The sequence below is a fragment of the Oryctolagus cuniculus genome, chromosome 6 (genome assembly GCF_964237555.1).
Source record: "Oryctolagus cuniculus chromosome 6, mOryCun1.1, whole genome shotgun sequence".
Lineage (NCBI taxonomy): Eukaryota > Metazoa > Chordata > Mammalia > Lagomorpha > Leporidae > Oryctolagus > Oryctolagus cuniculus.
The window spans coordinates 102711493-102736912 of record NC_091437.1 but is presented as its reverse complement, the minus strand read 5'-3'; positions in this window follow the sequence as shown (position 1 = coordinate 102736912).

Here is a 25420-nt window from a genome sequence, read left to right as displayed (position 1 = left end):
CTCTAACTTGCAAATAAAATTTGAAAAAAAAGTTAAATAATGCAGAGGTGTCAATCATAGGGTTATTTTAACTAGCGAAAATTTGAAAACAGTAAGTATGTATCAATAGAAAATGACAAAACATTTTTATTAAATGCATGGAAATTCATTTTCAAATAATATTTTGTGGTATGAAATACATTCAAGGTGCCAAATTAGATTCAAAAAATTACTATAGAAGACTGTATACAAACATTTTCATATAAATTGTATGAAACAACTAAGAAGAAAAAATAAGTTAATTGACTAAAATGCTAATAAGTTATTTCTATATAGTGGGATAATGTATTTTGCTTATTCTTTTCTTCATACTTGTTTTTTTTTTTCAGATGTTCTAAGCATGTTATTTTTCTAATCCCTCAAGATCCTAAAGGATGCCTGGGTTACTACAATCCCTAAACTATAAATGAATTTCAACATTATTTAATTAATTGTTTACATTCTTTTCTTTTCATTCTTCTGCGCACTATTCACATCCATTGCTCATTTTAAAATAGTAGTGTTATTTTCAAAATAAACTAATTTGCAAGAACAGGAAAAAACAAGTAATTTGGAATTTAGATTTATATCTCAAATCATCCACAGCTTTGCACTTTCAACTTCAATGATTGTAATAGAAGCTGGTAATTCCGATCCTTTTTTCCCCTAGATCTGCTTGGTAGGTGTTTATAACTAGACTCAAAATTTCAAGGAAGCCTAAAAGTTTTCATATTCTTTAGGAAACTGAATACATTATAGAATATTTACAGCAATAGTTAATAACCATTAAGTGCTTTCTACATGGTGTGAATTCATTGCTGCTAATTAATGATTCATGCAGCAAACTGATGAAGAACAGTTACTATAATTATCTCATCTTTTTTATGATTGAGGACAGCTAGTGAACTGCACAACTAGGATTTCAATATAGTCAAGTGACTTTTTAGTAATGGTGTGGCACCCTCGGTGACTTCCCTCCTCTCCACTCACAACCCTAAACTGTTTTCCTCACTAAGCCAAATCCAAAGGGATACAAGTATCCTTACGGGGCCTGAAATAGCACATGGAGGGCTCCCGATGCGGCTCTCTAAGCAGTTAGTGGACTAACTGAGGACACACAAGAGACGATTCTTAGAGTGACAATGCTGGAGACACCCTAAAATTGGACAGCTGTGGATGTCTAGAGACAAGTTACTGTGACCCTGTGCTCAGACAGCAAAACTAAACAGAACTGAATGAATGTGTTGATGACTTCCTTCTGAGTCAATAAGAAAAGAGATACCTTGACAGATTAATTCCAGCAGCATCACAGGTATGCGAGATCATCATCACCTGTTGTAAGCTACAACACTTAGATCCGTGTTTTATTTTTTAAAGTTTATGTATTTAAAGGGAAGACACACACACACACACACACAAAGAGAGAGAGACAGAAAGAGAGAGAGAGAAAGAGTGACAGAGAGAGAGAGAGAGAAAGAGAGAGAGAGATGAATTAGTTCTACCATTGCTGGTTCATTCTTCAAAAGCCCATAACACTCAGGGTTGAGTCAGCCCCCCCGAAGCTAGAAGCCTGGAACTCCATGTGGGTCACTTATGTGGCTTACAGAGGCTCAATTCCTTGAACTATCACCTGCTGCCTCCATGGGTCACATTAGCAGGAAGCTGGATCAGAAGTATTGACTTCTGTTTTAAAGGATAATGTATTAATAACAAATTTGAGGCACAGTAAGATAAACAGGTCAGGAGATGATTATCATTAAAAGATGGATTTTGACTCTCGGATCTCAAGATAAAATGTATACCATGCCACAGGCGATTACGGGCAGAAGCACTGGAGTTGGTCATGACGCCGAAGGAGAAGAAGCAAATGTACAAGTTTTTATTTTAGTTTTCATGGGAAAGAATGGGTTATCAGGGTAAGCAGCTATAGGATTGCAAAGTGTGCACGATTTCCGATGGCTTGCAGCAAAGGAGCTGTCCCTGATTTTCTGTTTCCTGGCCTTAAGGTTATCAGAAGTGGATAATATCAGAAGTGGATAATAATCTGCAGTGAGACTCCAAAAACAGGTGGTGGTTGGCAAGGTTGACTCAAGAATGGACAGGCTTACTGAAAAGAGGATAGAATGGGTAACAAGAGAAACCACAGGATAAGAAAGCACAGCAAAGGAAATGATCAGTAGAGTGAAGAGACGTCCCACGGAATGGGAAAAAAATACTTGCAAGCCACCTGTCTGACAAAAGATTAACATCCTGAATATCAGAAATTTGTGTCATTCTTCTTTTGGAACACAGTAAAATATTTAAGATTAGTTAAGAATTCAGATTACACATCTACTAATTCTATCTAAATAAAAGCGAGGGGAAAATAATAATAACTAATTTACAAATGAATCCAATTAGTGACATCAATATGGGGAGTAATGAAACAGGAAAGATATAACAGTAAACAAAGAACACTGACATTTATATCATACATTTGTGGTACATATATGATTATGTCTATGCATATTATATCTATACATATCATACATTTGTAGTACATATATGATTATGTCTATACATATTTTATGAAATAACTAAATGGAAATGGAAAAGGTATACTACAATTACTAAGTGAGTGCTGTTAAACATAAGGGATATGCTATCAAAAACACTAATCTATCCAGGTAAAGATAACAGATACAGGTAGTAGGGAGGAAGGGAAAATAAAAGCTTATTTAAGAAGCTACCTCATTGGTATAATTGGGGAAAAACAGCTAAACAAAACATGTGCATCACATGTTGACTTTTAGCAAGTCTGGCAGTAATGATACCATTACAGTAGATAATATTAATTAAAAAAACTAATGAGTCTCCACAGGCTTTAAAGATTTTTGAAGAATAATCATAAATTTTAATTATAAGTTATAGTTTACACAATTTTAAAAAGGCAAAAAAGATATCTGTAAGTTTCAAGTGAAAATAAGAATAGCTCCCAGTCTCCAGGAGTGGGTAATTTGCTGAATGAGTGATAGCACTTAGTCATAACTTCAAAAAGAGAAGGATCTACATGTTTAAAGTACCACATGATTTAAAAAAAACAGCAAATAATCCCTAATAATATGTTATATTACTATATTATATATGGTTCATATATATTATAAAATTTCTAATTGGAGTTCTAAACAAAAAAAGTGTTTTTGCTGTTCTTTAATATATGTTTTAAAGATTTACAAAAAAGCAGATTTTTTTCCTAAGTTACTTTGCACTTAGTTAACTGTGTGATACAGTTCTTCCAGCTGCTTCTGCGAGGAGGCACATATTAATAGGTTTTATATGGTATCTGTGAAAGTGTTCATTTCATAGAGCATAATGCTTGAGCAAATGTGTCCAAGAAAGCAAGCAACTGAAATGGAATCTATTTGTGAAATAAACGCCAGACCTTAACTTAGTACTTTAGTAAAATGCCAGTTGTTCTTACTGTATCTATCAAAACATGCCATAATGTGATTTTTCAAGGATATTCAATTTGAAATGACTTCACATCATATAGAAATCTTTAATATTTGTTGATGTGCCATATATTTAGGGTACTAGGTAGCAAATAATGTTAATATGTGCAATAGAAACTACATGTTGGAATGTGTAAATGGATTCTGTTTCTGAGTACTGGTGACATCCACCATGACTACTGTTTATTCTCCAGAGAATATGGGGAGCTCTTGACCTTCAGTGACACAGGAAATACAACCGAGTATTAGCCCTGTGATGAGGTTGCTACAGGAATTTTGTTAAAAGGTTGCTTAATTTTATGGTCCATAATGTTCTCAGTCAAATAAATGGATGAGCTAGTTTCAGCTGTTAAACAAAAAATATGGAAACCAAGTGTTATGAATTGAATTGTAGCCCACCCCCAAATTTCTTGGCTGAAGTCCTAATGCCCACAATGTAACTTTCTTTAGATACAGGATTGCTGTAGTTGTCACTAGTAAAGATGAGGTCATAGTGGAGGGGAGTGAGTACATACTCCAATGTCCTGTCAGATGCAGAAATACATACAGGTTGAACACCACATGAAGAGGGAAGTCCAGAGTCAGTGGGATGTGTCTACAAGCCAAGGCAGACCAAAGATTGCTCACCAAAAGTTAGGCGAGGTGGTGACGCCCACAGAGGGTGTCAACACTTGATTAAAGACTTCTAGCCTCTGGCTGGTGCCGTGGCTCACTTGGCTAATCCTCCACCTGCAGCACTGGCATCCCAGGTTCTAGTCCTGGTTGGGGCACCAGGTACTAGTCCCAGTTGCTGCTCTTCCAGTCCAGCTCTCTGCTTGGCCTGGGAGGACAGCAGAGGATGGCCCAAGTGCTTGGGTCCCTGCACCCATATGGGAGGCTGGGAGGAAGTACCCAGCTCCTGGCTTCAGATCGGCGCAGTGCTGGCCATATCAGTCATTAGGGGAGTGAACCAACGGAAGGAAGACCTTTTTTCTCTCTGTCTCTCTCTCACTGTCTATAACTCTCTCTCTGTCTCTCTCTCCAACTAACTCTGCCTGGCCAAAAAAAAAAAAAAAAAAAAAAAAAAAAAAAGACTTCCAGCCTCCAGAGTTGTGACATGATAGATTTCCATTTTTTTTAAAAAAAGGTTTAGTTATTTATTTTAAAAGTCAGAGTTAAAGAAAGACAGGAACAAAATGGTGGCAATGGCCAAAGTTGGGCCAAGCTGAAACCAAGAGCCAGGAGCTTCACTAGGTCTCCCACATGGGGACCCAAACACTTAGACTATCCTCTATTGCTTTCTTCTGGCCATTAGCAGGGAGCTGCATCAGAAGTGGAGCATCCAGGACATGAACCAGCACCTATATGGGAAGCCAGCATCACAAGTGGCAGCTTTACCCACTAAGCTACAACACTGGCTCCAAATTTCCATTGTTTAAGCCATCCAGTTGTAATACTTTTTATGGCAGACTTACCAAGCTAATCAATTAACAGTAATGTTGTGGAAGTGAAAACTGGCGTTTTGTTTTCAAATACTAACAGAAATATATTCACCTGAAGGAATGAAAAGTAAAGGTTAATGGAAAGGAAAAATAGAACACTCAGTTTAAAAGGAAGGAAAAAAACCAGCAGTTTATTCAGCAAGAAATATAAGTAAAAAGAGACAAAAACGATTAGTAAAATCAAGCAAATCATTCACTTCACTAAGTGTGAACATAATGAACTTTTTAAATAAAAGATAGGGATTCTAAGACAGCTTTACTTGTAATAAACATGTCATCACTGATGATGTTAGCATGTTTCATCCCACTCAAGGAAATAAAATCAGCATATGAAAGAGTTATTTGTACCACCATGTTTATTGCAGCTTGATTCACAATAGCTAAGATGCAGAATCAACACAGATGTCAATCAAATGACAACTGGACAAAGAAAACATGTTATTTATATACTATGGAATACTACTCAGCCATAAAAAAGAATGAAATTCTGTCTTTGCAACAAAATGGATGCAACCAGAGACTATTATGCTTGATGAAATAAGCCAATCCCAATAGACAAATGTCATATGTTTTCTCTGATAGAGTACGAAAATGAAAAAAAAATATGAAACTGACATTTTATGATTTGGTTATTGTTTATAGCTCTTGTTTATACTCCTGCGGAACCGTGGTCTTTCTACTTTTTACATGTTGAACCCTAACTGCAAAAATAAAAGGAAAATCACAAAGGAAGAAATGAGGAGGGAAGTATGGTTATCATCTTAAAATTGTGTCTACGAAATACATGAAATCTGTTATTGTTATATAATAAAAATTTAAAAAAGAAACATGTCATCAATAGGTATTAAAATTACTTACTATCATTAGTTTCTCCTCTTTTGGGGAATGTGCAGCAGACTACATTAAGAGCCTTCTTTCTATTAATTGGATAGCATGACTAATTTTAGCCAGTAATTTAGGAGGGGAGCATGTGCAACAGATCTCTCTCTCTCATCTTCTTTTGTAGTGAACACTGACACCTCATGCTGAGATAGGATAAACACAAGACTGAGGCAACCTGATGATTGAAAGAGAAAATGGAGGGCAACTGAGATTGAAACTTAAAATTTAATTATTTTAATTTTTAAATGCCGAGAGACAAAAATAAACTCTGCATTTTAAAGCCATTGAAATCTCAAATATCATTTGTTATTGAAACATAGCTTTCCCTATTTACACTGATACACATAATTAAAACATAACAATTTTAAAAAGGGTGGGAAATAAATTGATGAACAAAGAGAGGTATCAAACAAATGCAAGTAACAAGAAAGCAGGCTTGAATATGTGATAAGGTGGATACTAGAAAGAATAAAAGATGAAATTATGTACTGAGAAAATCATAATACATGAAAAAGATATAAACCATCTTAAATAAATTCATACAGCATGAATAATGTTATAGTGTATATCAACAATATGATATTTCAACATAAAAAACAAAACCTATTCAAAGTGCAATTAACTATATAATGAAATAGAGCATACTAAGAACTTTATGATATCTGAGGATGTGACAGCCTTAATAATTCATTTAATAGATATATCTCTTAAAGAGAATATATATTTCCTTTATATTTTCTTTGACCACATTATAACATCAACAGCTATTTTAAGTTTACTGCCTCTTGTTATAATTTGATAAAATTAGAAATTAACAAAATTAATAAAATCATATTGCAGTTTTGCTAAAATGAGTTCTTGAGAAGCTCTTGTCCCATCATCAATATCAAGAAACATAACTACTAATACTATACAACATCCCATCTTCAAATGATCCTGTATATCTGAACAGCTTCTAACTGAGATGAGAGCTTATATTTCTTTTGAAGTGAGAAGAAAAAGTTAATTTCCATGCAGTCCAATAATAACCTAGCAATAAGGATGTAGAACTTATACACAGACAAGGCAGGAGATTTCAGCTCAGAAAAACATCCAAACCCAGTAACATTCTATGCTTGAAGGACCCCATTCATACATCATTGTACTGTCACTAGGTAATAGGATGACCATACGTCCTGGTTTGCTCAGGACAGTTGTGCTTTATGTCTGTTGTCCAGGTGTAATTATTAATAGTGCTCCCTTACACTTTCAAAAGTGTCTCAGTTTGGACAATAAATTCCACAGTCACCCTACCATGTAGTGATGGAGCCCCATTGCTTAAGAGGTTAGGGATCTTGGGGTCTTTTCTACACAAAGATTTGTGAGGCCATCTAAAGATTCCTTTTTACTATCCTACATTTCATTATTTGTGAAAAGATTATCAATGAAAATAAGAATCAGTTAATAATGAGAATGAAACCACTGGAAGCAGTATTTATTACCCTAATCTATTTAAAGTATATTTATTAAAAAGCTGGTAAAGAAATGTGTTCCATTGGATAGGATTATGAGAAAACTAAAATAATACAACAGAAAAATAAAATATATTTGAATTGTATGTGTGAAATACATTGGATCTGTTAAAAAAAACTTTAAACAATGAAAAATAAACATACAAAATATATTTTTCTAAGCTAACAAAATTTCACCCATTCCATCCACTAAGTACAAACTAGAATATAGTTCATGCCAGAGTGATGAAAGGAATCAATATCAATTTGGTCACCTTATGTAAATAAGAGAATTGTCTTCATGTTTTTGATGATACTAAAGATTTTTTCTTTTAAAAATTATTAGAAGAAATTATACTGGATAATAGAGATAATAGATAAAGTTATAAACTCTTCATAATAGCTGAGCAATTGGTAACTTTCTCATTCTATTGTAAGCAGTGACAGCACCATGACCATTGATTTTTGGTGCACCTGTTGAGTTCAGTTTACTTAATCAGTAAATAAAAACCAATTTATAGATTATAGTTATAATCATAACTATGCTGTCAAAATTTATATGATAATATAAAATAAACTCATTCATTATTCTGTCTTCAGCACTTAGTCAACACACCATAAATTTGAAATGTAACCCATATTCTTCCTTCTACTTCTCCTGGGTTACTTAAGAAACTATGACTCTCTCTCTCTGTCTCTACCTCTCTCTGTAACTGTCTTTCAAATAAATAAAATAAATCTTTTAAAAAAAGGGGGGCACCAGTGCTGTGGTGCAGTGGGTTAAAGCCCTGGCCTGAAGCACTGGCATCCCATATGGACGCCAGTTCTAGTCCCGGCTGCTCCTCTTCTGATCTGACTCTCTGCTATGCCTGGGATAGCAGTAGAAGATGGCTTGAGTCCTTGGGCCCCTGCGCCCATGTGGGAGACCCAGAAGAAGATCCTGGCTCCTGGTTTTGGATCGGCGCAGTTCTGACTGCTGCAGCTATCTGGGGAGTGAACCAGAGATGGAAGACTTCTCTCTCTGTCTCTACCTCTCTCTGTAACTCTGTCTTTCAAACAAATAAAATAAATCTTTTAAAAAAATAAAGAAAGAAACTATGGCATTAGTTATCCCTCAGCAATCTTTGGGTATCTGTTGTCCTTATGCCCATATCAACTACTTTCTGCTTTTCATTTCACATTTGCAATGACTTCTACTGGCAAGATCTTAACTTATTTGTTCACTTCAAATATCCATCCAAAAAAAATCTTATTGTATGAAAACAATTCCAATTTTTCCCTCTTTGTAATTGCTAAAAAGCCAACATTATTGGCACTATAGTTGGTATCCATCTATATTGGCACATTTCTCTTTATCAGCATTGTGTTCATTGGACTGACTGCTTTAGATACTTGTCAGTTTCTATACGGGGATGAATTTGTTTTGAATCCTGGTCAAATCAATGCTTAGTCACATAACTTCACTTTATTTGTCCAGAAATCTATAATATTTTCCCTTGGAGATTTAGTTAATTAGCTAGTGGAAGGATGTTTGTTAAATATTGAACTTGAACTGTGTTACTGCCCCTGTTCACCTACTAGTGAACTAGTTGACCATCAAAGATAAGGTAGCAATATAAATGATATAAGTAGATTCTTCTCAGAGGAGTAGTATAGCTGTTAAGGAAAATAAGAATATGTGTATTTTTAAAAATATTCCTAGAATCCAAAACTAGGATTCAGTATCTGTGGAAATTCAAGAATATAGAATTAATTAAAGACGAGTCAGAGCTCCCATCACTGCTTAGCTCCTCAGACACCCACAGGTGAAGTGGCTAAACCTGGAGAGAAGCCCAGAGCTGGGATCTAGGTCCCATACATCAGCGAGAGTCCCAGCCACTCATGCTATTAACTGCTGCACCCCAGCTCCTGCACTGGTACAAAGATAAAATCCAGAACTGGAGCCCAGACTCAAACCAAGGCACTCTGCTGGACCTGAGCCAAATGCCCACTCCTGAAAACTTTGAATTCTAAATGAGATGTTAGAAACACGTGGTTGTTAGGGGAGGGAATCAACAGTCGAGATCTCTCTCTCTCTCTCTGCTCCCCCTTCTGCCCCTCAAATAAATAAATAAATAAATAAATAACACATCAGTTCTAGTAACCTGCATATTGTTGGAAAGAGTTTATCTTTCTTAATTGACAGAAGTAGATGTCGCTCCCCCATTCGCGGAGGAACGACACAGGACCCTGCACTGTTCTTTTGTCTGCTCGGCCCTTCCTGGGTTTGCTGCTGGTCCTTCCCCGGTTGGCTGCCGACCCCTCCACCTCCGTGGAGGGGCGGCACCCCCTGCCACTTTCCCCACTTCATGCGAGGGAGCGGCACACCGCCGGCCGGCTCTCTCAGGGGCTGCTCAGGTGTTCCTTCAGATGTTCCTGGTGCATGTTATCTCTCTCCTCCTTTATAGTCCTCTTCCACCAATCCCAACTCTGCTACCCACACACCGAGCATGCTGCTCTCCTCCAATCAGGAGCAGGATCAGCTCCTGCAGGCTCATCAGTCAAATTGGCGAGAGGCAGCTGCGTAGAAGTTTACTCCTCCCCAGCGCCATATTGTGGGAGAGCAGATGCATAGAATAAGTCTTAATTCCAGTAACTTAGTCTAGTCTCAATTGCTCCCCACAAGTAGATGCGAATATTATTTTTTAAAATTTTGTTATATACTCTTATTGGAGAAAATATTTTCCATTCTCTTTGTTTGCAACATCAAAGCTAGTGAGATCTTACACATTAAAAAACTAACGCATGTGTTTATATATGTTAAAAGTATTTGTCAAAAAATTACAGTCATTGTTGATACTAAAAAAATACTCTGCTGTAGACAATATAAAACTAGCTTTGCTAATGAATAGGGGAAGCAGATTTTTGGCTTGTACCTATGATTCAGTCTAAATCAATGCCACGGTTTAAGTAATCAAGTGCATACTTAAATACCATTTCTAGTAAATAAGAAATTGTCTTTGACCAATGATAATATAATTACAGAAGGTTACCATCCTACAATATCCATGGGGAGTACAAAAAAGGGCATGTTTTTCAATGTTAGTAACCTAATATTTTCTATCATAAATTGGAAAATATTAAGCACATATTTTGCGGAGAAAAATCTGTTGTTTGGTATATTGAAATTCTGTCAACAGTTGAGACATAATTATGTTGTTTGTTGCCAGAATAAAATGAAATAACAGATGACCACTTCAAAAGCTGTTAGTGTTAAGAAAAACATTTTTAACATTCAAAAAGTTAAATTAGTAGTTAACAAGATAGTATGGATATTAAAAGAATGAGTTAGGTAGTCCTGGAAATCATATTATATACTTTTTGAGACACTAATATTTATGAACATTTAAAATAATCCTATAAAGAAGAATGCCAAATAGTAGATAAGACTATAATTCTGATCTTAAAAGAACTATTATATGTGCTGGTATTCAAAGCATTGCAGCAAAACTTTAAATAAATTTATTAATATTTTAAAATATTAAATTAAGTTTAGGCCATAAGCTTGTTAAGAGTCATATCTTGTTTCTCCAATGGCATCACTAGAAACAGAGCATCTATGTACCATACAATGTATAATAGATTACCTACAGAGACAATCCAGAAGATAGCAGTGCTGAAAAAGTATTGTTCAACAACACAGTGTCAAATCACAGTGTCAGTTAACACAAATTGGAGTCATTAAGTCTAAATTGCTATCAATTTATTTTTAAATTTTGGTAAAATGTCCAACTTATTCTTGTATCCAAGACATTCTTTAATGATAATATTTCATCTCCACCTTGGCTTTAGACAAATATTGATTTCAATATCCAGCTGTAGAACATTTCTCCCCTTTTCAGCCACCAGATGAGAATAAGAATCCTGTAACTCCTCAGGGAGCTCACAAAAAAGTCAGCCTTCAAAACTTTAAAAGGGAGGCTTCTCAAACATCAGTATGCAGAGGAATCACCTGGAGATCTTATTAAATCAAGATGATTCACTGGGTCCATGGTGTAAGCAGATTCTGCATCTGAAGCTGGTTTCCAGGGGAGGCTGGTGCAGCTGGTCCAGGGCCCACACTTGGAGGAGCATGTCCTTAGAGGACACTTGAAATTCCCATGTGTGGGCAAACACCTGGACTTTCTGAGCCAACATTTCTAGGAACTAATTCTATCCATTACACATAAGTTTGTATTGAGTTTTGAGTCTGGTAGGGAGGAAATAGAATCAAGTTACCTCTTTCATAGCTTAATAATGTTCTATATAAATATAAAGGAGAAGCATGAAAGAGTTGAGCAAGCCACAGAGAGGGTAGATATTTTTAAAGTTTAGAAAATTATTGAATTTCCCTGAATTACATCATGTTTGGAGCATTTTTAACAGGACTACATACAATTTCTTACAAAGCAAAAAGAATTTAAGAAAAATATACCCCAAAGATATGACTTAGAAATTCTAGAAATAAAACAAAGAAAAATGAATAATATATAGCATCAATTTAAATTTAAAGAGGAACAGATAAAGCAGCATAAAGTGCTAGCCACCAGTATAAAGCAACAATTTTATAAACACTATATTGAGATAATTGACAAAAAAATAGACTTGATAAACCATGAGGAGTATGAAACTTGTTATGATGAGGAAATTGTTAAGACATTGCAAAACATTTCCTATCAGTCATTCCGTAGAAAGGTTGAAGAAATTAAATATCTGTAGAGTTAGGAAGTACTGAAAACCCAGCCTACTATCCCACAAAAGGTATGTAGTCAGAGGAGTATTTTAAAATTTTGAGAACACATAAATCATCCAGCTACCACGTAGTAGCAGCAAGATAGCATATAATCTAAGGTAGAGAAAAATTTAATAATGTTCCCATGGAACTAAACTTTTATGTTATGATCATTAATGTTTCTGAGCATCAACAATACATTAGGGTTGTACTTAAGGTCTAAATCACCACATCTATATGAATTTATGATTCAGTTGAAAGACAAAACATAGGATAAAAGAATAAAGTACACTCAGAGGAAGAGCCAGATATGATTTTCTACCAATATCTTAGATTACTCCATGTAAAAGCAATATCATCATATTAATCGTTACAAAAGAGTAAGAAAAACAAAGGCTATATTTGTTGAAAACGTGAATGGAGAATATGCTGATGAATGCCCCATTTAGTCTATATATGTTTTTTTTTACTACTAGGTATCCCCTAATAGTCTAATATGTGGAAACCATTCATTATTAACACGGAGGAGTAAATGAAGCACTTTGGAAGAGGACTACCTTTCAGACTACCAAGGCTCAATTGGCTTAATTGTGCCCTATTGTACTAAGTGGTGCTTTAGTGGGAGGGAGGATGTAATGCAACTTCAAGGCACTTGACACAACAGGGAATATTTTACTCATCTGAGAGGATACTTACAGATACTGCAATGATAACAATTGTCTAGCACCACTTCACAAAAACACCTCTCCACATTTCTATGTATGAATTCACTTTTAAATTTATCTCTGGAAGGATGGGTGGTTTTTACACAGACTTCACAATTTTCCAGAAAGCAAAAGGTATTCTAAACTAAAATTAAACTTTAAACTAAAAGAGCTCTTGGAACTGCTTGAAAACAACAATTACATCTTCTACGTGCACTGTTGGGTCCAATGTGAAACACTGTTTGTATATGAGAGTGTATGTGCTTTGAAATGGTGTGGGAGCAGCAATATATTTGTCTATGAGAATTTATATATACTGTGAGTAGTACATGCATGAAAAAATGCCTTGTCCCTGTCCCTAGGTCATGAAAAAACAGGATTCACTCTGAAGTCCTAACCTCATTTTGACCACAATAAATAACTCTTGGCTAAGATTCACTTTTCCAGGGACCCATTGGCATTCCCATCTGCTTAGAGGACATGGCCCCATTAAACATAAGGTGGGTTATCTCTGGCTGAGATGCCCGCAAAAGCTTCTGCAACACTATTCAAAGACAGCAACAAATATCCCTTGATGAAGCTATCTCACTTCTGGGAATTTATCTTTTAAAATCATGTTGGATATACAGAAGAGCAAAGGCATGCATTTAAGAATTTGTTTCAAAGTTGTGTTTATATTAACAAAAATTTAGAAACCCATGTGCATGTGAAATAGTATTGAACCAATAAACTGCTCTATCTGTATAGTGAAATACTAAGTTGTCGTTATAAATAACAGTAGAAAAATATTTAATGGCATTGAAAAATGTGTTAAATTTTTATGTGTAAGAATCGTTTTGTTGTATGATAGTCCACTTAGTCATGAATATGCATATATAAATATATAACGTACTTATAGGAAAAAAAGAATAAAACAGGAAGGCAAATTGAAATGTAAGAATCTGGTGTGGGTGTTGTGGCACAGCAGATAAAGTTGCTACTTGGGATGCCTGAAACCCATATCCATATGTTGGTTTGAGTCCCAGCTGCTCAATTTCTGATCCAGCACCCTGCTAATCTACCTGAGAAGCAGCAGACAAGGGCTCAAATGCTTGAGTCCCTACTACCCACACAGGATACCTCAATGGAGCTCCTGACTCCTGGCTTTAATCTGGCCCATCTTAGCAGGTGTGGCCATTTGGGTAGTAAATCAGCAGGTGAAACTTCTCTCCCTATGTGTCTCCCTCTCTGTCACTCTGCCTTTCAGGTAAATAAGTAAATAAGTATTGTTTTAAAATGTTATAATCTATCCAGAAGTGGTAAGATCACTGTTCACTTTTGGCATCACAATTCTTTCTAGGCAGGGAACTATTTTTGAGAAAATAATTTGATGAGCCAATATAAGCTGAAGGTAAAAGCTGGAAGCATGGGAGGCGATGTTAGCAGGAGTAAAGACAAGAAGATCAATGTAGATCACTAGAAGAGAGCTTGGATCACTCTGTTTCCTTTTTTATTTGTGTATTTATTTTATTTGAAAAGCAAAGACAGAGACCTTCCATCTGCTGGTTCTCTCGCCAAACGCCCATACCAACTAGGGATGGACCAGACTGAATCCAGGAGCCAGTAATACTCTTGTGGATGGCAGGCACCCACATACTGACTCATCAACCTGTTGCTTCTCAGAGTGTATTATCAGGAGGTTAGACTTGAGCGGAATCAAAATTTGAACCCAGGCACTCTGATGTATGATGTCGGTATCCCAAGCAACATGTCAATTGCTACACCAAACACCTGGCCCTGGGGAAACACATAAGATGAAGGCCCACAAAGAGCATAGATGACAAATGGAGAAATGGCAATGTGGAAAATCAATCAAAGGTAATCTACCTGAAGCGGAATGGCTAAAGGACATTCTGAGGATAAAATAACCAGTATTTAACTCAATGCCTTTATATGTATTGCATGTGTTCCTTAAACAAGAAAATCTCCAGTAAGGTTTAACATCTTGTGAATGTTACATGTGAAAGTGGGTGTGTTAGATCTGCTTCAGAAGGAGCTAATTTTCTTCAATGTATAGAGTAAAACAGCTGGTATAACAGAGGGAGGAGTTAGGAGGTAAAGGCAACTGTGGTAACCTAAGTCACAGACATCTTAAAGACAGATCTGCATTACCACGGGACATGGAAATCAAGTGGAATGAGTAAAATGCAGTCATTTAATCTTACTGATTGCAATGGACTACTGGCCTCAGTAGAGCATGGAACAAAGGAGGGTTATTCTTCCAACTTAAATCTGTATAATTCACCTTGTGGGGTTTGGTATACTTTGGAAACTGCCCCCATTATTATTTTTTTTTAATTATTTCTTCATTTTGGTACAGGAATCTATCTTTTGGCTGTTCCACCATTGTATTTTTGTGTGCACATAATTGGTCTTGTTTCTTGGGTTCACATTTGGAGAGGAGTTTTACCTCCAGATGAATCATACCTTGAGTCTCATTCATATCTGATCTGGATGATATTTTGATAAGACTTTGGAACTTGATGCTGAAATGAGTTAAGACTCTTGGGGCTGTTGGGATAAATGAAGGTGCTTTGCATGGAAGAAGGATATGAATGTTGAGAGATGAGGAACAGAATGCTATGGTCAGAATTGCAACCAATCCCTCCCCCACCATTCATATGTTTGAGCTCCCTACTCTATATGGTGGTATTTGCAGATGAAGCCTTTGGGAGGTAATTAGATTAAATAAAGTCATGAGGACCAGAGAGTTCTCTCTCTTCCTCTCTTCATCATGTAATGATACAAAGGAAGGCTGCTGTTGGCAAGCCAGAAAGAGAGCCTTCACCAAGGAATCAAGTAACCTGGCACTTTGATCTTAGACCTTCTAGCCTCCATAACTGTGAGAAAATACACATCTGTTGTCTAAGACATTCACCCTATGATATTTCATTATGGCTTTCTGAGCAGACTGGTATTGAGAAGCTAGAGTATAACTGAAGCTAACATCTGAGTCACAATTTTTATTCAAACAAAAGCTAAAAAGGGAGACACTTAGTATAGCAGTTAGGGCACTGCTTGGACACCCACATCCCATATCAAAGTGCCTAGTTTGACTCTTGGCTCTGCTCCACTCCTGATCCCAGCTTCCTACTAAAGCCCGCCCCTAGATAAAGCAGATAATGGCTCAAGTAGTTGAGTCCCTGCCACCCACTTGTGAGACTTGGATTGAGTTCTTGGCTCCCAGGCATTTAAAGAGATAACCAGCTGATGGGGCAGGGGAGGAGCATTCATTCTCTCTCTTCTCTCTTTTTCCTTTTGAATGAATAACATTTTTTCACAAGGTCAGGCGTAATGTTCTGATTTGTACTACATACATTTTGGAGAGAAATTCAAATTGTTACTGTCCTCAGCCAAACATCTTACCATGTGTTTCACCTGCTGTAGTTTCTATACATCCTTTTCACTTGTTATTTCAACCTGGCATCCCGCCTTGGCTTGAGTCTTTCCACTGGTTTGTTGCAAGTTCAATATTCAAAAGTGATTAACTCTGGCTCAGATTTCTGTTTCCATCCTTGATTCACTTTAAATACTTTAAAAAGGCCTACATCAGTTTTTAGGCTTTAACACTATTTTTCATTTAATAGTTAGTCCTCAACACCTGTAGACACACAGAGAGATTTTAGACTTCCTGCTCCAATTTTCTCACCTATATATTCATATTTTCAAAACTAGACTCTGATTACCTGATCATATGAATGTCAAAATGCAGATTTTATTTTTTTAGCAGGAAATTGTGCTTTACAGCAGCTGGACCAGTAGATGATATAGCATTTCTCACATCTAAAATCAATAAGAGTTAGAGAAATTTATTAATATTCCTGCAAGTGCATTCTGAAACAGCTGCATGGAAATCAAGGCAGGGACTAGGGTGGGTCACATAGAAGAGTGCCAGTTAGGGCCAGCTTTGTGACTTGGCAGGTTAAGCTACCACTTGCAACACTGGCATCTCACATCTCACATAAGAGTGTTCTTTTGATCCAGTTTCCTGTTAATGCACCTGGGAAGGCAGTGGAAGATGATCCCTACTTGGGCCTCTGCCACCCATGTAGGAGATCCCAACACAAGGGATGGAGTTCTTGGCTCCTGGCTTCAGCCTGGTCCATACCTGACTATTGCAGCAATTTGGGAAATAAACCAGCAAATGGAAGATATCTCTTTCTCTCTCTCTGTCTTCAAATAAATTAATTAAATTAATAATATTAAAAGGAAAAGAGAAGAGTACTAGTGGGTGGGGGTTTCAAATAGTGCGGAGAAACCAAGAAAGTAACCCTGGTGTGAAGGAGGAGCTCAAGGAGGACAGTTCTCATGGATGTCTGGTTACTATTAAATCTCTTAGTACCATGGTGGCACCTGGCATCAAATAGGAATCCATTACATATTTATAGAATGATTGAATGGTGAGGTGATGTCTACCCTCACACTTGACTACTGGGACAACTGACTTGGAGAGCACAGAGAAAATTACTTCCTTATTATTAGTTGATGTTGTAATCCAATATTCCATATTTTCCCTCAGAAAATTTATCTCTAATTTTGGAAACAGTAATCTAGTCTCTAAGTGGTCTGTATCCTTTCCTTAACAAGAGAGCTGATCCTTGATACAGCTCTGAAAGAGAAGGCATTATTTCTTGGCTTCAGGGTACATACTAGTGTGTTCCCCACTTAGGACCCACTCCAGTTTTCCTAAACTCAGAGACTTATCTAACATTCCCAAATCCTCTCATAAGTATTTTTATCCAAAAAAGAAAAGTCAGCCTCCACACTTCTCTTTCCTTTGCCTCTTCTCTAGGCTAGGCTCTCAGAATCTTTTGAAGTGATGTTTATAGTATCTCAACTGTAAAATATACATGAGAAACTAGGAGAAGTAAGTAAGTAGTGGATCACTGCTTCCTTTGAGCTTAATATGTATGCTTCTTGAATACAATTAGCCTCCTTTCTCCTCTGTTTTCCATAAGCTGCCACTTAGTACATGAAATGATGAGCACTTCAAGTCTTAAGGTAACAGGAGAGGGTGGCATCAGGACTGTCTTAAAAGAGCTATATGGCCCTCAAATTTTATAATAAATCATTGATGTATGCATTAAAATATATAAATTTCAAAATTTACATTATTATTTTACATTTTAGATTTTTGCACATTTGCTTTCATATGAACGAGAGAAAATAAGGTATTGATAGAAAAGAGATTTCAGTTTCAAATTTGGCTCTTCTGTTCACAAAACATTATTTACTATTACCAAATTAAGATTTTCTAAAGATTTTATTTTATTTTATTTTTATTCACTTTAATTTTATTTTAAAAGCAAAGAGATTGAGAAAGAGACAGAGCACCCAATCTTTCCATCCACTGGCTCACTCCCCAAGTGTCCACAACAGCTGGGGCTGGGCCAGGCCAAAGCCAAAGACTCACTCTGATTCTCCTACATGGGTGGCAGGAACCCAACTATTGAACCATCATCTGCTGCCTCCAAGGTTCAGAAAACTAGATGCTGGGACTCAAAGCAGGCAATGTTCCAAGTGATGCTTTAACTACTGTACCTAGCTCCACCTCTGAATTTAAATTTCTTAGCTATGAAATGGAGATATTACAGATTGGTGAGCAATAGATACATAAAAAGTGACATATGCACAATTTGCCTAGCCCATATTTCTAAAATAACTCAATGTAAATATTAATGTAACTACTGCTATAATGATAGAGACTTATTCATAACCTACTCTTTTTGAAATAAAAGATGTAGAGCTTAATAAAGGCCTTGACTCGTCCTGAAATTTTGGTTACTGGCCAAAAGCAAAGAACTACTTCTGAGCAACTAAATGGTATCCAGTTGTACCACACTACTGTGTACTTATTTGATACATTAAGCTTTAGACACTTTTAATCTTTAAAATAAGACTGTATTAAAACCTATTCCTTTGAATGACACCCTCTAACACAAGTATTTTAGAGCATAAATAGAACCAAACAATACTTGCTATACCTAGAAATTGGGCCAAATCACCATTTTCCCTCTGAGTTATTATCTTAGCAAGGCTGAGTATGCTCCGCAACACTTATATTGGTATCTTGGCCCTTCTCAGCAACAGGCGTTGCTTGATGGCCCTGCAATATACCCACATGGATAGTCATTGCACTCTAAGGATTTCCATACAATCAGTTTGTCAATAAGATGAGTCAAATCGTGTACTATACTTCTCATGATTGCAAAGGTCAAAGATAAAATCAACTTACATTTTGGAAATGCCACATGAAGGAGACAAGTGATTTAATAAGAATTTTATCCAAAATACTGATGTGGCTGCAGGGTAATAGTTCACAAAGGACTTCAGAGTAGAAACAGTGGACAACAACATTTCCCCTGACTCAAAAACATGCCCTAGTAACAAATGTGGCCATGAATTTCCTGATGGCTGTGACTTACTACCTGAGAGGAGAGACAACATTCAGCCAGAGATGATTTGCTAAAGGAAAAAGGAGGAAGTGCTGAACACTGGTACAGATGATCTATCTACATTACCCCAACCCACACAAGATGCATTTTTCAGCATCTTCAGCATTAATAGGAACACATGCTGAACAATTATTTAAATCAGGTTGGTTAGGCTAAGCTTAAGTCTCCACTTGTCTTAGTCTGGCCTTCCTCAGCATTCTCTGGAAACATGCAGTCCAAGCAGATCATCTGAGAAAAACTAACTACTCAATGGATCACAGCAGAGGTGCTGGGACTTGAAGCATTACTTCTATATGGGATATAGACATCTCAAGATGTGACAGCCTATGGTTCCACAAGACCTTCCCTTCAAACAATTTAGTTTTTTTTTTTTTTAAAGTAAAAGACTATCTAGAAATAAATATATCTTTGGTTAGGGTATACTTTTAATATGTTCCCTGAGGGTTTCTGTATTGGAAGCTTGATCCCTAGTGTGGCAGTGTTAAGAAGAGGAAGGATCATAAGAGGTGGGGTCTAGTGAAAGATGGATATTGACTAGGTGTACTTGGGTGAATGCAGCAGAATCACAAGTGATGTGAGCATACAAAGAAGCAGAGAGTAGTAGACAGATTATTTTTTTATGGATAAGGTGTTTTGAGTTTTAACCTGTAAAAAATTAAGAGCATTTGAAGAATTCTTACACAGGAAACTATCAGATATCTGCAGTGGTTTAATCTCTACATTGTATTATTTAATTATTTGCTTTTCTTCTGATGATTAGCACTAAAATCCTCCAATACAAAATCATCTCTTTGTTTCTTTTCTAAGAAAGCTGGGAATAGGAGAGCCGGGGAGATTCCTTTACATTCTGCAGTTGAGGTTGGGGGGAAATTGCTTTGGGCAATGGGATAGATGAGGGCACAGGAACTCAGCATGGGAGAAAGAAGGCTATGTCCCTGAGCTTTCTTACGGAAGAAAAAAATCTCTCAGGAACCACATCTGAGCCCCAAAAGAGGTCCTGAATGTGACAGATGGACCTTGGGACTCCCACAACTTTCCCAAGAGAGAAATTGGAAACTAGCAAAGCTCAGTTACTCACTTTGAGTTAACAGCAATCTAAGTTTATATAAAAAATAAGTGATCCACAACTCTTGATTTTGGTAACACTGGGGTGAGAAATGTCTTGGCTGCTTCTTTTTTTGAGAATATTTATAGAATATTTTGAATTTTTCATGTCACTAGTGATATGTAATTAAATGACACACCAATGTAAAATTAGTCTTTCAATACAATTTTCTAAGCATAATTATATGCAATTAAAGAGAAATAAGAGTTGCTGTTACTTTAAGGTGGTGATCATATCATACCATCATTTATGATTCATATGATAATCATACCCACAGTATAATAAGATCCAAATGTGTGTTTCTAAGCAAGGATGCTGACTAAGTGGCATAGTATACCAAGCAATTAAAATAGAAAAAGCTCCCAGCAAAATGCTTAAAATTTTCAAGAAAAATAAATTTTTTGCAGCCTGCTTAGAGACAATTCTCCATGAATTTCTCACATTTCTGCATGTCTTGTGAACAAAAGCACTGCCTTTTTTTCAAGCTATCTTTTCAAAAATGTTTCTATAGAAAATAGCCTTGGAGAAAATATAGTGTCTCAAACTCCAAGACAAGTTTGCTTACAGTATAAAGAGAGAAAAGGGAAGAAAGAATGAGAGAGAGAGAGAGAGAGAGAGAGAGATTGATTGATTTCCCTCTAGAGTAAAATTCCCATGATAACCTCCATTATAAACATTCAGGGTCCATAAACTCAGAGTTCTTATCCACATTTTCTATAATCCACACATCATGGGTAGGCATTTCTTAGGGTATATTTGCAATGTCCCCATGAAACATGGGGCAAAGGAAAATGATAAAATATGCCAGTGTTCATGCTGCTCACTGTGCCTCAAAAAATAAAGTTCTATGTCTATGACTCAAGAGTCTTAGGTGTCTTTTCCCAAACTACACAAAATAGTGACAGAACAAACTGTTAGTTTCCAAGTAGAATAAAATCTCAAACCCTTTGGAGTTTTGGTAGAATCAAGTGATCAAGAGAAACCTTGACATTTATGGGATCATACTGCAATCAGGCCAGATTTCTTCACATGATTGCTTTAAAATAACTAAATCAAAATGAGTCATCTAACACATATCCTGAGAAAAATGAGTCCATGGTATTCAGGAGTCAAGAAGAATGGTGTGTTAAGTCTGTCTCTACAAATTCTATGAGAATGTATTCCAAAACCAATAGGAAAGCTGTTTCTCTGAAATGGCAATAGCTTTCTGTAATGTAAGCACCAGTGGAAAAGATACCTTTCTCCTTTAACATGTCTCATGGAAATTATGGGAATATAATCTATAAGGAAGATCAAGAATATATAATCTACAAGGAAATCAAGAATATAATCTATAAAGAAGATCAAGGTGTAAAGAGTTTTGGCCCTTACTTGTTCTTCTACTTTCAAGTTATATGGATTTAAATTACATATTATTCTCTTGCAACTTCATTTTTTACCCTCCAAAAACTCAAAATATTGCCTGCCTTGCATGATTATAATGAAAAATAGAGATAAACGCATGCATACATACATAAATAAATACACAGGTAATGGTGATGCATATATTAAATATTTCTAAGTGTCACTTGACACAGGGTTAGCATTTTAAGATGGCAATTATTAGCATTGAGAATTTTATTAATTAATTTAAATCATATCTACAAAGTTTTAATTCAAATTCTAGGGAATAATCAGTCTATTATTTTGTTCATATTTTCATATGGGTGAGACTGAAGAGCAAGAACTAAGTGTTACCTGATGAGGGTTTGTGGAGTTTCCTAGAGGTCAGTTAAATGTATGACAAATGCCTTCATTGTGTTCACTAATTCTACTTTAAAAAAATTTAAACCATTTATTCAACACACATTGATCAACTGAGAAAAAAATGACTTGCTTTCAACTGCAACATTTGTCAGATAAGATCAAATAATGTTTTAAAGATTTGATTTATTTATTTGAGAGGTAGAGTTACAGACAGAGAGAGGAAGAGATAAAGGCCTTCCATCCACTGGTTCACTCCCCAGATGGCCACGATGGCCAGAACTAGGCCACTCCAAAGCCAGGAACCAGGAGCTTCTTCTGGGTCTCCCACATGGGTGCAGAAGCCCAAGCACTTGGACCATCTTCTACTGCTTCTCAGGCCATGGCAGACAGCTGGATTGGAAGAGGATCAGTCGGGACATGAACCAGCGCCCATATGGTATGCTGTCACCACAGGCACATACAGCCCACTATGCCACAGCGATGGCCTCAGAAGCAAATAATTTTATAAGATGTGTCAATTTTGATTCATTTGACTTTATTTTGCAGAAGGCTAAGATACAAAAAATAAGTAAATTGTAAAGATCAAACACAATGATTATTAATATAACAGGGGCATATACAAATTCTCTTGACTGAAGAAAAATTGATTATATTTGATTGTAGTACTGACTGAAGAAATGACAACTTTGGGAGATTTAAAACTCCATTCTTTTAAATTGGAAAAAATTCAAGATAAATCCATCAACTACATCCCAGAATAGATTTAGAATCTTGCTGAACTACATAGAAAGTCTATGTATATATGGTAATAAACATCTCTTCATCAACGCCAAAAGCACTTGAGAAAAATAATAATGGTAACCCATTCCTAAATTCGTATTTATTTATTTACGAGTAAAAATTAGGGATATACAGAGAAAGTAGAGCTACAGATAGAGACAGAGGTCGTGATAGAGATGATAGAGAGGGAGAGAGAGGAGATGGGGAGACAAAGAGAGACTTCCCACATGCCTGTTACAACTGGGACTGGGGTAAGCAGAAAGCAAAAGCATGGAACTCAATCCAAGTCTCCCACATATGTGCCAGGAATGCAATCTCATTTTGGCCTTGATCCCGGTTTCTCTCTCAACAAAAATCCATGTGCTATCATTCATTTTTTTGTTTCTTAAGTGAAACAGTTCTTAACCTAGAAACAATACATTGGTCAGGGTACCAGCAATCCCCTCAAGTGACTTACAAGGTTTGCTGGTGTTTGTGTAGTACACATTGTTCTGACGGTAAAGGTATGCTGTTAAGTAAACCAAGAGTTTGTAAAATGCACCCACAAAAAAGGAAGCAGTGGTCTTGTATATGTTTAATTTCTCCCCCTCTTCTGGTACTTTCTAAACAGTACATCTTATAAGAACACTTCACAACACTCTTTCATCTTTCACTTTTCTTTTTCTTCTACATTTACTGCAAAAGTGCTTTGAAAACAGAGTAAGTACTTAAGGTATTCATTGGTTGCTTATAATTAATGCCTCAGCTTACAGTGCTCTGGCTTTAAATACCACAGCTACTACAGTAAAATAGTATGTTCTAAGATTGCACATGATTCCTAAATGGCAAAAGAAGAAGAAGAAGAGGGGGAAGAAGAGGAAGAGAGAGAAAGAGAGAGAGAAGGAGAAGGAGGAGGAGGAAGGAAGGAAGGAAGGAAGGAAGGAAGGAAGGAAGGAAGGAAGGGAGGGAGGAAGGGAGGGAGGGGAGAGGAAGGGTGAGGGAAGGGAAGGGAAGGAAGGAAGAAAGGAAGAAAGAAGGGAGGGAGGGAAGGGAGAAAAGGAGGGAGGGAAGGGAAGGAGGGAGTAGGAAGGGGGAGAGAAGAAGGAAGGAAGGAAGGGAAGAAGAGGGAAGGAAGGAGAGAGGGAGAAGGGAAGGAAGGATGGGGAGGGAGGGAGGAAAGCAGAGAGAGAGGGAAGAAGTGAGGGAGAAATGCAGGAAGAAAGCAAGCAAGCAATGTTTGCAATCAAGATGTTTACTTGATAACTCAGATACACATGATGTAGGTCACCAGATGGTTCTCAAGATATTCTACTGCTTTGAATTTCAGATACCATCCATCCTGTGAGACTCAGTTCTTTGCCTGGTCTACCCATGTGCTTGTCTTTGAATGGCCAATAAAAAACCGTAAGTATTGATTTGAGTTATACACAAATTTTAGTGAGTGGATGAATTCACAAATAGACTCCGCGATTAATGAGGAATTGTGTTGATATGGACAGGCACACATATATAAGATAAATAGATAAATATAAATTACACATATGAATATTTGTGATTAATCTGTGTTTAAGAAATGTATCTTAAATTATAATAACACATACATTATATATTATACTCATAATTTGACATGTAGAGAATGTCCCACTTTTCTAAACAAAAGAAGAAACTTCAGAGGCCGGTGCTGTGGCATAGTAGGTAAAGCTGCTGCCTGCAGCGCTGGCATCCCATATGGACTCCAGTTTGAGTCCCAGCTGCTTCACTTCCTATCTAACTCCCTGCTATGGCCTGGGAAAGCAGTAGAAGATGGCCCAAGTCCTTGAGCCCTGCACCCACATGGGAGACCCAGAAGAAGAAGCTCCTTGCTCCTGGCTTTGGATTGGTGGAGCTCCTGCCTTTGCTCTCTCTCTCTCTCTCTCTCTCTCTTTCTGCCTCTGCCTCTTTGTAAATCTGCCTATCAAATAAATAAATCTTAAAAAAAAAAAAACCTCAGTAACAGCCATCCAATGCTATATCTCTACCTTATCACTCCAAATCCCTATACCAAACTTTTGTTTTACAATGTATTACCTTCTAACAAACTCTTTATCAGTGTGTTGTTTTATTACTTTACTATTCATTTATATTCTTCCTCTGCTATGATATGTTTCACAAGGACAGAAGCTTTTGTTTTGATCGCTGATATATTCCGAGGAAACAGCTGGGAAGAAGGAAATTAGCTTTACTCTCTTCTCTACACTTACTTCCTTCTACACCTTGAGATCCATGGTGCTTTGCAAAGACTAGAGCAGAAGAGGAAGTACAAAGAAGTAAGGAAGAACACAGGAAATGCAAAAGCCTAGGTTCTGAGTCTGCCTGCCCCACTATCATTATTACCTTGGTCTTCTTTTTGCTCTAAGCTAAGTTAACTTTTATAAGTGACAGAGATAACATTGATCCCTGTGTACATCACAAGGATATCAATTCTCAAATATTAACAAACGAGAGTATGTAGACTTAGAAC